Below are 16,444 nucleotides of genomic sequence, written 5' to 3'. Positions count from 1 at the left end.
GGACTTACAGCGCTTCAGCTAAGGCGGCCTCGTTTGGGCTTCACAAGGGCTTGCCCAAATTGGACTCTCATTCGTATTCCACCTGCCCTCAAGTACAAGGGACCGAGTGGAGCAGCATATGGGCATGTCCGCTTTTTTGCCCCACTACGGCCGATGTAGGTCCCAAAGAGATTTGATGTGGACGGCTCCATTTCAGATCTGTGAGGGCTTTCCTACAGACAGCCCACATTTATTTAGGTTGGATCTGCCCTCAAATATCCGCCAAGGGACCCTTGTGGTCTGAATACCGGAATGTTATCTGCGTTAGCCGAGCAACGCTGATATGGGACACATGCAACAGGACAGGGGCAAGCCCAAATGGGGCTTGCCCACTTTAACCCCGTAGATCAGCAAGCTGGAAATAAAGACGCTCTTAAGGAACTGAAAGGCTGAAATGTAAAAAAAAAAAAGTAAGCTTCCATAGTGCGTGCTTTTCTTTACGGTTCTTTGCTGTATATCAATCGTCGAACGTCAATGACGCCTTACAGAAGTTTTGATGGAGAACGCACCTAAGCCCTATAGCGCCCAATTTATTAGTAGTCAAGACTTATCATTCATGTACAGCACCCGGAAATACTGGTATTTAAAGGGATCCTACCTCTCACCGAGATTCAGAAGCGCAGGTCTGCACTGTCTGTGTGAACACTGCGACAGTATACCGCTGGAAACTGTTATATACGTATATGAAGGATGGTTAAATCAGGCGACGGTGAATATTGGAAAAGTATGCAGAGGTGACGCGGAGACCCAATTTTTAAGACGAAAGAAAAGAAAACTGAATTACTTTCAAGGTTCAAAGAACGGTTGGACCGATACACGACACGCACGTCCTGTTTTTCTGTCGGGAAGCCAAGGGTCCGAGAAGCTGAGGAGGGTCTAGCTGTTACTGCTGGCGAGATCACTGTTTAGAAGTCGAAATCATCCCGCAGCTGCAGCCAGTGAAATCCGATTCCCGGTTAGGAGGTATACTGGCAGAGCCATGCGAGTCTACGCCCACGTGAGTAGAAAACACACATTCACACAAACGCAAAGGGGGCATATAGGGAACGAAAACAGAATCACGTGAAGCGTCAGTCATTCCAAGAATCCCAGGAAACGCACTCTGCCTTCAATAAAAAAAACAAAAGAGAACACACAACAGCATCCCGGCCCTAGCTAGCAGTAGTAGCAGCACTGAAATACGCAGCACGAGGGTATACAGAACTTCTACCGGCCTTCGCAATGTGGATTTGCTGGCCAGCTCACAACGCTAGCTCTGATGTTAACATCACCACCAAAATCTCTCTTTTTTTTTTTATTGCTTCAGCTATCATTCCCCTCGTCCATATTTCTTGTGTTTTCCTTGTGAATGAGAACAAAGTCCCCTAATGAGATTTACAGTCCGTTGTTTTTCACACATGTTAGCGGACAGGAAGGTCAAAAGATATCCTTACACCGACGCCTCCAACAGTGATCCAGCAATCGTTTATGATGCATCCATCTACGCATAAAAGTTTGCGTGGACGATTTGACATCGCGAGACGGAGACGGTAGCGGTGCCTCTTTCTATCAGGAGATGACTGGACTAAAAAAGTCCAGTTCTTCCGTCTCTGTAGAAACTTAGGTCACAAAGCAGCTTTTGAAGAAGATTTCCACTACCCTTAGAACAATGGTAAGTTTTTCGAAGGTGAATCTTGCCAGACGTAAAATTTTGCGCAGACAAACCTCCACAATAATCATCATCTTCTTCCAGGATCCACTCAATAATGCTTCTCTTTCAGTAATGCATTTCCACCTGATTCGTGTCTTGGCACAGTGGTCGATCAAACTTCAAACAACGAATCTTCCAACACTGCAATTTCTTAAGACGCTTTCCGTAAGATTTTGGCGTCGTTAGTGCACTGTATAATTGATGGCAATCCCCGTCGGGAGGTAAGCCGTCAGAAAGCCGACAGGAACACCTCAGATGACGGGTTGAAGACAAGCTCTAGATGAACTTCTCTCGTGACAGCGCACGTGAAAAGAGCAATGCAAGAGTTTGCGACCGTTTCCTTGTCAGCGAAGAGTGGCCTGCAAAGTTCAGGGCGGTACACTCTTTCTGCTGGCAAATAGAGGGAGATTCTCCAGACAATGCATAACCTTTCAGGCAGACGTTGCAATGATTTATAATGGTTTTAGTCTGTTAAAGCTCATGTAGGATCTAAAACCTTTCTGTCACTTCAGTGCCGGTGCCCTATATATAAGTATATATACATGCGTAGAGCCGCCCTGTAAAGTTCTCAAATGGCTGTCTGGAATAACACGAACAGAATTAACTCTATCAAGAGAGTTGGAAAAACAAAATCTAAAATATTATTATCCCTGGTCGGTTCCTGAACGTGTTGCAATAAGCCAAGAGTATCTATGGTGCTCTTCCTTTTTACACGGCACTACCGCACATGTTCTGGTTACACACATGTCATCAGGTCAATGAAGATGCGGCCAATTGAAATCATCCGCGAGAAATAAAGGTTGTTTACAAACTTCAGAGATAATTTCATAAAGGGATTTCAACGTTGAGATACACTGCTTGCTCGCTCAGAGTGAGCCAGGAATAATCTCTCTTTCTCTCTCTCTCTCTATAAACGCCAGGACGGTCCAGACCGCGTTACCCTATGGAGACCCAGTAGAACGGCACCCCTTGTGAACCGACCTGCGAGGTTCTCAAAACTAGGGTAATGCCCTCTTGGCCCTTCTATGTGCAGAATTGCATCTTGTTCACTGCAGACAAAGTGGTTGCACTATACTAAGGGCGTCCTTTCAACCAACGCAGGTTTATGCTGGTCAGTGCGAACCATGAGCTGCTGACCGACATACATTCTCAAGCAGCGTCCTATAGAAGTTTGTCTGCTCTGGCACCTAGCGTCGCCACCCATAAACTCACGTGGGGCATATGTCATACCCTTCAGTGGTGAAACCCTTGCTTTCTCAAAAGTGAGTTGCGTATTAATGCAACCGATGGAGTCCTCTAGTAGTAGGCAGGCGCAGTTCCTGTACTGTACTCTCTCTCTGACTGGCGTCGCATTATGCGCGACTGTAGATTCGGTAGAAGTACCGGAGCACCACATCGGTAACGGCCAGTGATGAAACGTTAACTAGCTCGAACTGCTACCCTTCTCACATTTTTGCGATATCAGTGAAGAAGAGATCATCCAAACCAACGTGTCGCTGCCGTAATTCCTAAAAAGGGCATTGGCTTAGATGATAAATGAAGCGAGAAATCCGAGAGCATGAGTTATTCCAGTGATTGATTGAGAATTAATTCTTTGCAGCATTCTGATTGTCCCAAATGTTTAAAAGACACTTTGTGGCTATATGAAAGAGCTACGCACAAGAGTAGACGAGGAGCCTCAGTTCACAAATCGAACCAACGTTTCGACAAGTGGACTTGTCTTCGTTTGGGCAGTGCGATCATCACTGGCAGGAGTTTGAATACGCTTTTGCACCCCGCCGGGATGGCGCTGGGGTTAGGGCGCTTTACTACTTTGCCCAAGGATGCGGGATCGAATCCCGGCCTCGGCGGCCACTTTTGGTGGAGGCGAAAACGAAAACCTAGACGCCCGTGTGCAGTGCGATGTCAGCGCACGTTAAAGAGCCCCAAGTGGTCGAAATTTCCGGAGCCCTCCACTAGGCGTCTCTCATAGTCTGAGTCGCTTTGGGACGTTAAACCCCACAAACCAAACCCAAACAGGCCTCCTGCTGGTAATATGTATTTCTGCTGGTAACCAGCAGGAACAAATATTTCGAAAGGAACGGTAGAATCCCTTATATATATTCCCTCTGTGCCATAACTAGCCGGAAAACAATCCCATACAGCGTTAATTGTAGCACTTTATCCCAGCACGTGTATACTCTATCCCCCCTCAGCAATAGCATAAGCGGCACGTGTTTTCCCAAACATGTTTCCTTCTTCCTAGTTTGGTTGACCCTTGAAGCCTTTTTGTAGCGAGAGCTACATTGGCCATAGGCTCGCCATTTCGCCGTGCCTGTCCGGTGCCTGTCCGAAGAGCGAAGAAAGAAGAAGTCGCGGGAGGCGGTAGCTGGCAGCTGACATGGCTGAGCACTAAGTGGACGTAGGGCTTCCTGACATTACGTTTGGCAGGAGCTGCCAACTCTGGCCTCTCCTTTCACATATGGGAGGGTGACATCACAATCAGCCTGCCAAAACCCTAGCATCCACTTAATATAGGCCAAGCAGGCACATTCATTCGGCTCGGTTATTTATATGTTGGCTGTTAGCTCACGCTATCGCGTCATCACGAAGGTGGGAGTGAAAACAGAGAGAAATACACTCTAAAAAAAAAGAGTGTAAAAGGAGGGTAACTTCGGGATTTATGCTATCTGAAACCGCATGGCTTAAATATACCCTGCGCAATCACCCGCACGGAAGACGTTAGTCTCTCTCGCATGACTTTACACCATTTCGTCCCTGCAGCTCAAGCAAAAAAAAGTTTGCCGCTTGTTTCTTCTTTTTTTTTTTATGATGGTAACCGGTTTCAAGCTGGGTGCGGCTGTGTTCCTACTTCCCGTCCGATGTCCTTTCAAGAGCTACCACAAAAGGACCCCTCGTTTTTCCCCGGAGGAGGTGGGGAATCGTCGAAAGTTGGGAGCATCTTATCTTCTTACAAAAAGCGGTGCCTCCCCCCTTCACCCCCCCCCCCCCCCCGACACCCGTCCCGTCTTTTGACTCCTACGCGAGCTTGACCGTGGAGAGAGCAAGGCCGAACTCAGAACAAGGGCGGACAGACAAGTGTGTACGCTGCAAAACAGGGAGAAAGGGGAGGTGAGGGGGGAGTGGTGGTGAGACGAGAAGCGAAGCAGTTGCTTTTTAGTTTTGTTGCTTTTATTCTCAACGCAGCGTCACGTGTTCGTAGTTGCTTGAGCCTGCCTGCGTTCCCTGCGACTCTGCTAGTCCGAGAAGACGACGACGGCGATTGCCGCACGAGTCAGCGTTCGTGCTCTTTGTCGTTGGTACTCATCTGCGTTTTTAGAAAAGTTCGGTTGCTCTCAGCGATTATTTCACCGAGTGCGCTCATCGATGCCTCACTATGAAACGACTTCGTGAAAGTGTGAACTTCGGAATGAAACGGCGGATGGCTGGTCGTCGCGGTGGTGGCGTTCCAACGGATCCTTGGCGCCAAATTTCAGCCGCGCATGTAAGTGACGTTTTACATTTCGTTTTAAGTGTTTTTCTCTGCTATTTAACTTGGCCTGAACATGTTTTGTTATTGCTTACGTCCGCGACGCTGCTTGTTTGTCTGTGAAACGGCCTCTGAGCACGACGTCTTGGATCCCAACCTGAGCATACCACTCCCTCAGTTCAGACTGGAGGAGCGGCGCATCCCAAAATTTTTAGATGGTCACGACCTTTTTGCGGGATGTTAATGGTGCATTTTTAGTCGTCTACGACGCTCACAAGCATATCCCGCGGTCGAAAGTATGCGTCGACGAGCGCTAATGCAGTCCCGGTGATACGCATTGATGTGTTTGCATGCCGCATTATTTTTGCTCGCTGCCTACAATCGATTTTGATCGTCTGTTGTTGCTGCTTTACGGGAACGTTATGCGGGAGAGCATGCAGGGTGATGGGTTAAGTTTACGGTTCTTTTGCCAGCAACTTGTACGTTCGAAGGCAGCGCGCTTGATATCCTAAAGTCACGCTTTCAGAACGCCGATTTAACCCCGCAGTTTTGAGCTGATGGCGTCGAGACCAGAGGTGGGACCGAGCCGATTCGTGTACATGTATACTGTCGCAGTGACGCAATGTGCAGGAAAGACATTTCTCACGCTTTTTTTTTTTTTTTTTTCGCTGCAGGCTCAAGTCCTTCGTCTCGTCTGCGCAAGAACGTAGACTGTCGTTTCTTCAAAGAATTTGAAACTGGTCTCTGCTATCCGTGCTGGTAAGTCCAAAGCATTGTTTCCGTTTAAATTGACACGCGCACTTTTGTGGCACATATTGCTGATCACTGACATCTGCCTCAATGTATACTGCTTGGGATTCTCGTCGGAGAATATTTATGTCGCGTGCCATGTGTGTGTCTCCTTGCGTGTTGCCATTTTCGCTCATGCCGTGCAATATGGTGCACGCCCAGACAGTGACTTATCAATTGAGTTTCATTGTGTTTGAGGGCGTGTGCGAGTAAATGGTGTTATTTAACTTGCTGATCACTTATGTTAAAAACTGATAATAAATATTGGACTCGATCAAATCACTTAACAAGTGAAAAATCTGGGTTAGCTGGTGATCAGATGTCTTCAGCATTGAAGCAAACCATGTGTCACCCCTTCTCTGCTTTAAGACTGACTTTCTTTTTGTAATCGGTACATAAAAAGACCAGCGCAAAAAAAAAATAATAATTACGGGGACAAAGGAACAAAAAATGACAGGACGGGCACTGAAATACGTTTTGTGTTCCTTTGTACCTGTTTTCTTTTTTTTCGCTGGTCTTTTAGGGTGTAAGTATGAACCAACTGGCCCAAACAGCTATTTTGATTAAATGTGCTAATTTTCGTTAGCGAGCTAAGGAAAATTTTTATATCACTAATATTTTTCATTTGGGGATTTGCTATAGTTTCTACTCAGCTATTTCCATTCTGAACTTTGCAGCCTCCTGACCCATAGAAAGGAGGCTATGCCTGACCAATAACAACACATTCTTTTCCTTCTGTAGTTTCTGTTGTCAGACATTGTGTTATACTCATTACTACAATTCACTGGTACTGAGACATTCCCTCGTTGAAGTTAATGTGTATTGTCATTGTGCTAGCAGTTTGTCATAAATCTGCTATTCTAGTTTATTTAAGCAGTTATTTCGACTGTAAAGAGGTGGCAGATATTGTTACAGATATATCTAGGAACAGGAGTTGTAGCTTTAAGCTCATTGTCAAAATATTTGAGTCATTGTTGTGGCATGTGTGGTGCCATTATTTTTGTACTATAGTTATGTATGTACTAGTTACAAGTATCATGCTAATGTTATGAATGATACCTTTGCTGCAGCGTACCTGCCAGTAGGAGGAATACGGTGTAGAAGTGCTGTTACTCCTGCTTCTAAAGATCAACCTGCTTTCTTCAGCGCTGGACGACTACTTACGGCAAAGATTTGTGTGGTATGTATTTTTCGACATAGCTGTGGCATTGTGGTCTGTTCATTGTTGCTTTATGTCTATCAAGAGCATATTTTTCGATGCTGAGGAGCAATAGCCCTGGCATTACATTGATTTTGGAACCATTCAGTGCTATTGAGCAAGTTAGCAAGGAGAATTTTTTCAGTATGTAATCGATCTGAACATGTTGACTTCTTTTTATTGAGTGAGCTGTTAATGTATGCCTCTTTTCTTTTTTTCTTCAAAACCTAATATTTAAATTGTTTGCACTTGGTTCTCAGCAGTAAGGTTATGTTCTCTGATGGGTGTAATTTTCAACAACTCACATGCTCTTATGTTGCTAGGTATGTCCACAATAGAATGAAACTAGAAATGAAGTACTGCAGGTGATATGTAATGAATGGTATTTTAGCACTTTCAGCTTTATTGTTTCTTTTGTGTTCTTTATATTGTTTTGTGCATTTGTACTCAGCGTATTTTCCTTGTGTTCCACCCACTACCATTTAACAAATATATATATATATATATGCCCCCACCCCTTATGTCATGTCTATGGGCCTATAAAGGGAGAATGAATGAAATGAAATTTGCAGTACAATTAGAACTGGATTGTGCAGCACAGTGGACATGTCTGTGGTAGAGGATAATGGTTGAATGGCTAATCAACCAAAATTGACTTAACTTTTGCATTTTAATTTTAGGGGACAGTATTATATACCAGAAATGAGGGTCCCCAATATTATAGGTGAGCCCAGTTCTTAAATTTTCTGAAAGAGCAATGTAGTTCAAAATACTGAACAAGGAAAGGCGTATTTGAAAACTATTGTCTTGCTTTCCCACATTGCATGTAAAAAATGTTGCTGCACTTGGTATTGTTGCCAGAATCATGTTAGCTTCTTCTGCATCATCAAAAACACAAAATATGTCTATATTATCTGAATAAGAAATGTCAGCAACACCCTTTTTTAGTTATGTAATGTGGAAAAACCAACTTACAAAGCTTTTAAAGGAATATTTTTGATGCTCATTATGTTAGACCACATAGATGATTAGGAGGGTTTTAGGCCTAGGCTCACTCATTAATAGCCTTCAATTTTGCAGTTTTCATATTGCCTCTTATAAACAAAAAGAATAGATAATTAAGTCTAATCCTGAAGCTGTACCAGGTACCCAAAGTCCACATTGCTGCACAACCCACCGGCAGAGACTGCACGGGTGTCTCTTCATAGTTTATGATTTGCAATCTGTAAAGGTAAAGAACATAATCTTCGAGAAATTTGTTGTAAACACTTTTTAATAATCATTCTTGTATAATATTGGTCAGCATTTACAATTTCATTAGTTAGGCATCTAAAGAGATAAGCAGTTGACAGTTCTGGCAAATTGCAGTTTATGAGAAGTTTTATTCCTGCTGCATGTGCTTCGAGCATTACATGAAACAGCAATACATAGAATCTCAAATTTGTGGTTTGTTCAAGGAATTATAGGGGTATTGAAGTGTATTGTTTTTTGCCTCCTGAGCAAGATAATGTAGTTTTGAAGTGAAACGGCAGTCTCGAGAAGTTTTTGGCATCGGCATAAGCTGATGTGTGGTGTGAAACTAGCAATGAACTTATGTAAAAGTTGCATTTTATTGTCATGCTTTACATAATTCTGCATCTGTGACATCACTGCAGTAATGCACATGTGCAGAAGGTGCTTTGGATGTGCCTTGCTATCATTGCTCTTTTAGCATGAAATGTTCCATCTTTCAGAAGTGGTATCCCGCATTTTATAAGGCATAGCCTCTGTGGTATATTCATGCCTTTTTCCAGGAATGTAAACTGCACTAAAGGCAGAAACAATAGAATGGCCTTAGACATACCCCTGCAGGAGCAAGCTCTGCAGGAACAAGCTTCATTCGTTATATTCATGAGAAATGACAACGAATGCAAGAACAAAAGAACCTCCCCCCATCCCTCCTCCCCCCCCCAAAAAAAAAAAAAAAAGAAGAAGAAGAGATTTGCAGTTGTCACTTGTGATGGATGATCAGATGACTAAAGACAGTGTAGTCTCAGGAAAACATTAACACTATAGGCAACATAAGATAATGTCATGAAGGACCAGAGACAGTGTTTTCTAGGAGGGTGAGACCATAGTGACTAGAAACAAGACCACTGGTATGGTCAGGTGTGAAAGCAAACTATAATGTTTGGGTGTTGGAGTGGAAACCAGCAAACAACAAAGGTGAAAGTGAAGGTGATAAAACAAAGTTTAACATAAAAAGCTAATGATAAAAAAAAGGAGAACTGCACATATGAACGAGTAGAGGGAGGGGTTTTTTAAATCACATCTTTTGCCTTTATTAGGCTAGCTTCTATTTTATCAATATGTTTTCATTCATATTTCTTTAAATAACCCTCTGGGTAGTCCAACATCAGTGATGCCTATGGCTTGACCCTGCTCCTAACAAGAATATGTCTCATTGTATATTGTGTCTTATTGAGCATATTGTCAATTTTTTCTGAGATTGCAATGTGCTAGTTGTCTATGTGTGTGTTAGTGGCACAGGTAAAGCTCAGATTTGGAGAATTTTCATTGATCTATATATTGTGTGATTTCACAATTCTCATTATATAAACACTTGGAAGCCTGTACTGGTGCACTATTTCCATCTGTCTTCCTTTTTACTTGCCCTTCGTGCAGTGTTATTTTTATATGTGAATTAATTACTCCATAAGCATGTTTTGTGAGACTTTCTTCGTGAGTAACTGATTACAAGTTCTCTTTTCTATGCAGGTCAAATACGTGGTACATCCCTGCCCTGACTGTGCGGAGAAGATTATCCAGTCCCTTGCTGCAACTTCGGTGTATAATGAGGTAAAATAAACACCATGGTATGTTATCTTAACCGATTGTTCTGTAAATTCTTCTTGTCCACTCTGCAACATAACTTACGGCTTGAATACAACATGACACAGCCTACCTCACCTGAAACATTGCTCACTGTCACACTCCAGACGACACAAAGATATTGCAATGTTTCAACATAATCTTTCCTTCCAGAAAATCTTGAAATGTATTGGTCAGCTTTATTCCTGCTTCCAGTGACCAAGTTTACGATGCAGATTGGTAATAGTACTCTTGTGTGGATAGCATATATACACAAGATGATGCTTAGATACCCTATATAATATGGCATTACTTTAAACTGCTTGGAGGGCAACGTTATCCTTCTCCTGGTGGTATAAGCTTGCACCATAAAGGTGCAAAACTTTGCGCTCTTTGTCGTAATATAAATTTATGCTCTAAAATGGTAACTTTGCACCTGTACATACAGGATAAGCTTACGTTGTCAAGGTGCAAACTTGCACCTTTGATGCAAGGGTATGCTTATGCCATCGACAGACTAAAACATAGGCCTTTATGAAAGGTGCAACGTTATGCCTAGGTAGAATACAGTTACACTGCTTGTGAAGGTGCAAGTTTATGCTACCAGAAGCGTAATGTTACACTACATGCAATGGTATAAATACTTAGTCTTCCAAGACACAGCGTAACCTTACCCCAAAAAGGTGTTAGCTCAGCGACAAGCAGTTTACCCCCCAAAAAGACTAAGATCACACCTTTTTTTTTTAGAGTGTAGGGGCCGTAGTGGAGGGCTTCGGACGACCGCGTGATAGATGCTTTCGCCTCATCGCACTTTAGTGTCAAAAGTGCCCCCTATGGCATAATAAAGCTGAAACCATAGAGTAGACTACTATGTGCAAAAGTCATGTCTCTACATTTAAGCCGAACCTAAGCGTAGCTATGCAGATAGGTCCAGGTTTAACCACAAGCTAAACCACTGCTAGTTTGTTTCGGGATGTGGTAGGTTCCCTCGATCTGTTATTTTTTTTATTTTTTTTTTTCTCTCCTCCTTGCGGAAAGCTTTTGAGAACTGTTCCCCTGCAGCTGTATTCTTTATCAGGGCCCTTTGGAATGCATGTCTAAGGCGTGTCAGCATTGAACAGACTTTAGGTGCTGACTCCTCTTCCACCCCGCATTGTAGGTTTTCCTGCTGCTGCCGCTTTTTATTTTATTTTTTAGGCCACAGGATCACTATTTCCAGGCCGAGAGATGCATACTGAATAAACATTTCTTCACTCCTTGACTTACTTTTTCTCCCCCATATTCCTCCCTTCCCCCTTCCCTAGCTTTTCTTCTTCGAAAGCAAAAGTGTATTTGAACCCGTGCCAGTGACGATCGCATTGCCCAGACGAAGACACGTCCGCTTGTCGAAACGTTAGCTCGGCTTGCGAACTCTCTACCCTTGTTCAGTGCTCTTTCATACTGTGTAGCTATATTCTCTCTCTCGTTCCACTCTGGATCTTTTTGGTCATGTATTTCGTGTTTTGCGTCTTGTCCTGAAATGCAAATTAATAAGAATGCATTACTGTCACGCTTTGATTAAATTTGTATATCGCTCGTTTAAACACGAGTAAAGATGAAAAAGTGTGACAAAAACTAGCGCAGACAAAAGGACGATATTTTCGTAACTTGCAGGCTTGTGGCGGGTGGACGTTGCGTGCGCGTGTATGTTCACTGTGTAATTTGACGCCAGATAGCGGCACGTTGCCAGCGCCATCTTACCCTGTCGTTTTGAGCTCACGTAATTATGTTTTGGGAAGTCGAAACATATGCCTCATGTTTCAAGTTATCATTTTAAAATGCCAACCTACAATTTTCACTCTCCGTATTTAAGTCTCCGTAAATATTGCGAAAAAAAGAAACGCTGCAGCACCTCCAGTGATTTTTCGCCCCAAATTTAATCTTCAAGTGCGCAGAATTTCATATGTAAATCTGTATGCAGATCTTCAGAATGGATGGGTCTGAGAATATATGTTAAGTTCTGGCTTCGTAGCCGTGCATCACCAAGGATGTTGCAGGCTGCACTCGGAAAATTAGGTAGCAGCATACGCAGGAATATTAGGCCTATACGGTAACGGGACTTCGACGACAGTTCCGCCCACTTGTTGTTCTCTGTAAAATTAATGCTTTGGTTCTCTCCGCGGTTATGCTGGCGCTTCTTCGGCTGCGTCATGCAGCACTGGCTGCTCCATGCAGCCAGTGCTGAGGTCCGGTCGCCTATATATGAGCCAGCGCTCTGATCACTGCCCAGATATAACCATCAGGTTCGGAATTAAACGTCACCGGAATAAATTACCCCGGAGAAAATATCCCCGGAAGAAACGTCCCTGAAAGAAATGTCTCTATTTTCGAAGTAGGAAAAAATGTCCCCAAACGGGGACTGTATCTTTTGTGCTATAGAATATTGTCTGCGTTTCCCCGGAGCGAACTACAAAGATGTGTGCTACAGCGCCTACCACCTGTCAGTTTGGAAGTGGCCAAGCATGGTATTGAAGCGTGGTGTTCAAAAAAACAAACAAACTATATTGCAGCATTAACACAGTGACATGTGCCATATCCTCGCTTTCTTTTCGGGAAAAGGCGAGTTGAACACTTACTTTATAATGGACCATAAGCTTGGGGCGATGCCTAGGGTGGCCCGGTGCACGACCGATTAAGTCTCCATCTGCCTTCCCTGATACAGCATATCCACCCCAACCGGAAGTGCAGCAAGGATTCTACACCATCATCAGAGGAAGGGTTGAAGCTCGTCACCGGAAAGTCTGGGAGGTAGTTCTAGCGAAGTGTTCTGTTTTCGGAGGTTCCCCATGTCTATCACGCACCGATCCACTTGTAGAGTCTGTCTAAAGTGTGGACCCCAGGGGGTCTGCTCAAGAGCCACTTCGTGCGGCTTGTAACGCATTTCCAGTGTTCCGAATAACTTGGTGGTAAGGAGATTGATTTTTCCTCTCCACTTCAATAGGAAGAACCTCCACTAATGCTCAATCAGCCCCACTACACGGCTGAGAAGCAGACCCCCTGGGCTCCACACTTTTGACAAAGGCTGTACCTTTCTCAGTGGGTAATAGTGTAGGCAGTTTTGACTACTTAATGGTGCGAAAAGTCAGGATGCCTTTTCTTCTGCTGCTTTTTCAAACTGTTTATTATCAATTAAACTAATAGATGATGATACACGGGTCCGTACTGTCCGGAGTCCATCTTTCGTCTGCTCTCGGTCGTCTTCCTCCCCAGGGTGGCTCCCTCTTCATTGACAGCGTGGCTAGACGACTCTTTTTCACACTAAGCTCGCTCGCTGCGCATCACGCGGTGGCGGCTCGCTAACAATATTAAGGCGAAAGCCTTTAATACCTCATCGTTGTCGACACAAGGTTGTCAGCAGAGGTATCAAGCTTTCGAGAGGGAGAGAGTTAAAAATAAATTAACAAACCTTATCTCCACCGGGTATCAAACCTCCACATTCTTTGGATCCCCAGCCCAACGCTTTACCAACAGCGTCGCGCCCCGGATCGTGAAACGCTCTCCATAATTCCCTTTGTCCACCGTGAGCATGATAGCGGTATTCCGCGAATGACAGATACTGCGCCTTTCTGTTCCTGTAAACGAATTATAGAACACCCTTGAACTTTGATGCCTTCCATGAAATGCTTGTTGTGTTCGACAAGGGGCGCACGATGTACCGTCACGACAGGTCATGACGTCACCAGGCGATTCATGCACATACGAAGCTGACACCGCCTGGCGTCTGATGCGGGCGTCCGTGCGGCGCCTTTCATTTGCCGCTTTCTCAAAGGCCGCACCACACAGCAAACAAAGCAGATCCCGGTGTCTAGGAGGCGTTAGTAGAGCAGGTATCAGCGGCGTTTGAAATTGATTTTCACGATAGAAAAGGCGCAGTATCTGTCACAACTCTCCGCGGACACGTGTACCACGCAGCAAAGGAAGGGAGGAAGGTGGGAGTGAAAGAAGAGAGGGAGATAGAGGTGCCGTAGTGGAGGGCTACGATCCACCGCGCTGTAATGGCTTTCGCCTCATCGCACTTTAGTGGTCCAAAGTGCCCTATAGAATTTTTTTTACCAAGCTGATTAGACTTGTCTTAATGATTGCTTAACGAGCTGTGGAGCTCGGAAACATGTAACATATAAAGAGCCAGATGGCACTTTCACTATGCTTTTTCGCAGTTCCTTCTGCAGTGCTTGTAAACACGTCAGGCGTCCAGACGACTCAGGTCCCAAATGATGTTTACCTTTATCACAAAGCCAATAAATAACGGAACGAAAGTGCCTTTTTATGCTATGTGAATTCAGAAATAATTATTTCACCCTTGGAGCCAATTTTTCCCTTGACGTTTTTTCCTAGTGGCCGCTTCTTCAGGGGCCTTTCCTTTTACGTTTATTCCAGGGTCGTATTTTTCGGGGACCCTTCTTTCCTGGGACGTTTTTACCAACATCCATGCGCTTGAAAGGCGCAGCTTCGTCATTCGAGAACAGTGACCAATGAAGACCGAACTGATCCGAACTGGAAAGTGGATCCTTGTAGAATACGGGCTACAGCACGTGTCCTGGTGACGTCCTTACAAGAAAGGATGGCTTGTCACCGTTGTGAAGTGAATGGACGTGTAGCGCAGTCTCTGCTATACCGCCCCCCCCCCCCCCCCCCCCCCCCTCCCCAACCGACTCACGCATCATAGTTGCGAAACCGACCGCCGATGGCGACACCCGTATTTCGCTGTTCGGCCTGTTCTAGCCTATAAACATCCGTTTTTCAGTAACCGTTGGTCAGAGCGCGTTCCCCAATCGAATCGATAAAGGCTAACTTCTGTTTCGAATGGGGTTTTTATTTTTTCGAAATGAGCGAAATTCAGAAACCGAAACTAAGTCATTTTCTTCCTTTTTTTTTTTAAGGAATCTTCACTTATAACTCTTACTTCCGCAAAATTTTTGAGAACCAAATGCATCAAATAAAATCTAGATATAAGTCTCGATAATATTTTATAAAATAAAAAATGAACCGCAACCACTATTGAGAGCCTTCTTTCTGATCTTCAGCCTCATAGATCGAACTCTCTATTTTACGTATTCCTTTACCAGCGCTATTTTCTCGTGTACTGCCAAGGATATGAAGAGGTTGGTTGAAATCTGAACCAAGAGTACAACGACAACGATGGGATCATTAGCCCCGCCACGAATGACGCAACGACATGTCTCTGAAACAGCGAACGTTAGCGCGTTTTTTTCTGCAAGTTGGCAGTGTCTTTCTCAACTCAGTAACATGAGCGAAACAGTCGGGGCACGCAGGAAACGACCGTATTAGTCACTGTCTTGGTATTTTTGCACCCTGTATGCATCCATCATTTGCGACTATCATGAATTTACAATGGAAAAATGAAGTAACATAATTCATCATTTCATACATTATAGCTAGTTTACTTTCCCGCTGCCGAGGTGTGAATCGAAAAGAAACACGGAAACACAAGTCAGTGCTTGAAGCAGACGCCTTCTAGTAGTCTTTACTTGCTCACGTAAAAGACAGTAGCGTTCCTGTTTACAATAAATTTTCTTGTTGTCTTCCAGCAGTATCCACCATATGATTATTTTTATGTAATGTTGTGGCAGTTACAGAACAGAAACGACGTTAAAAGTAAATTTATTTTTTATCAAAATGAGGTTAAATATAATTTTTCGCATAAAAAACACTCAATTTTATTGCAGATATTGCCTAAATTATTTGCACAAGATTTCAATTAATTCCGAAGTTCAGTTTCTCTAATATATGAAGCATATCAAGAAATAGTTTGGGGGTATCCCTACGGCTTGTGCTGATAACAACCGTGTATTTCTCAGCCCCTCAGCCTTGTCGTGGCGGAGGGGCTTGCGAAACTCGATGAAGTCGTGAGCTCTGCTGTGTAGGGTCACCCAAGATAGACAGGTCACGGCAGAGAGTTCTGACAAAATGTGATTCACTGGAGAAGGTAATGGCAACCCACTTCAGTATTTCCTGCCAAGAAAACCCTATGGCCAGTCACAATACCATTAATGATATGGCGCCGGAAGATGAGCCCCCCCCCAGGTTGTAAGGCGTCCCACATGTTACTGGGGATGAACAAAGGGCGATTCCTAGTAGCTCCAGGACGAATGAAGCGGCTGGGCTAAAGCCAAAAGGACGCTCAGTTGTGGATGTGTCGGGAAGCGACCGGAAAGTCCGATGTTGCAAGGAGATATATCACATAGCAACATGGAATGTAAGATCTATGACGCAAGGTAAACTGGATGTCGTCAAGCGAGAAATGAACCGATTGAACATTGATATCATGGGTATCAGCGAGCTCAAGTGGACCGGAACGGGAGAATTTAACTCCGGCGACCATTATGTCTTTTATTGTGGGCACGAATCC

The 16,444-nt window shown here is 44.1% G+C and overlaps 1 protein-coding gene and 1 long non-coding RNA gene across 2 annotated transcripts in view; one reads left to right on the top strand and one right to left on the bottom strand.

The window, feature by feature from the left end:
- LOC146183915 (uncharacterized) overlaps nucleotides 1-16,444 on the bottom strand; it is a 168,091-nt gene that overhangs the window by 115,891 nt on the left and 35,756 nt on the right. The gene's annotated exons all lie outside the window — the stretch shown is intronic.
- On the top strand, nucleotides 5,078-7,155 carry LOC146183916 (uncharacterized). The gene is made up of 3 exons (XR_014708517.1): nucleotides 5,078-5,213; nucleotides 5,873-5,957; nucleotides 7,058-7,155. It is a non-coding gene; the product is annotated as an uncharacterized LOC146183916 (long non-coding RNA).

This window comes from Amblyomma maculatum, chromosome 7 (assembly GCF_055883805.1).
Source record: "Amblyomma maculatum isolate TAMU_Amacu chromosome 7, ASM5588380v1, whole genome shotgun sequence".
Taxonomy (NCBI): Eukaryota; Metazoa; Arthropoda; class Arachnida; order Ixodida; family Ixodidae; genus Amblyomma; species Amblyomma maculatum.
Note: the sequence above shows the minus strand (reverse complement) of the source record. Positions and strands in the feature narration are given on the sequence as shown.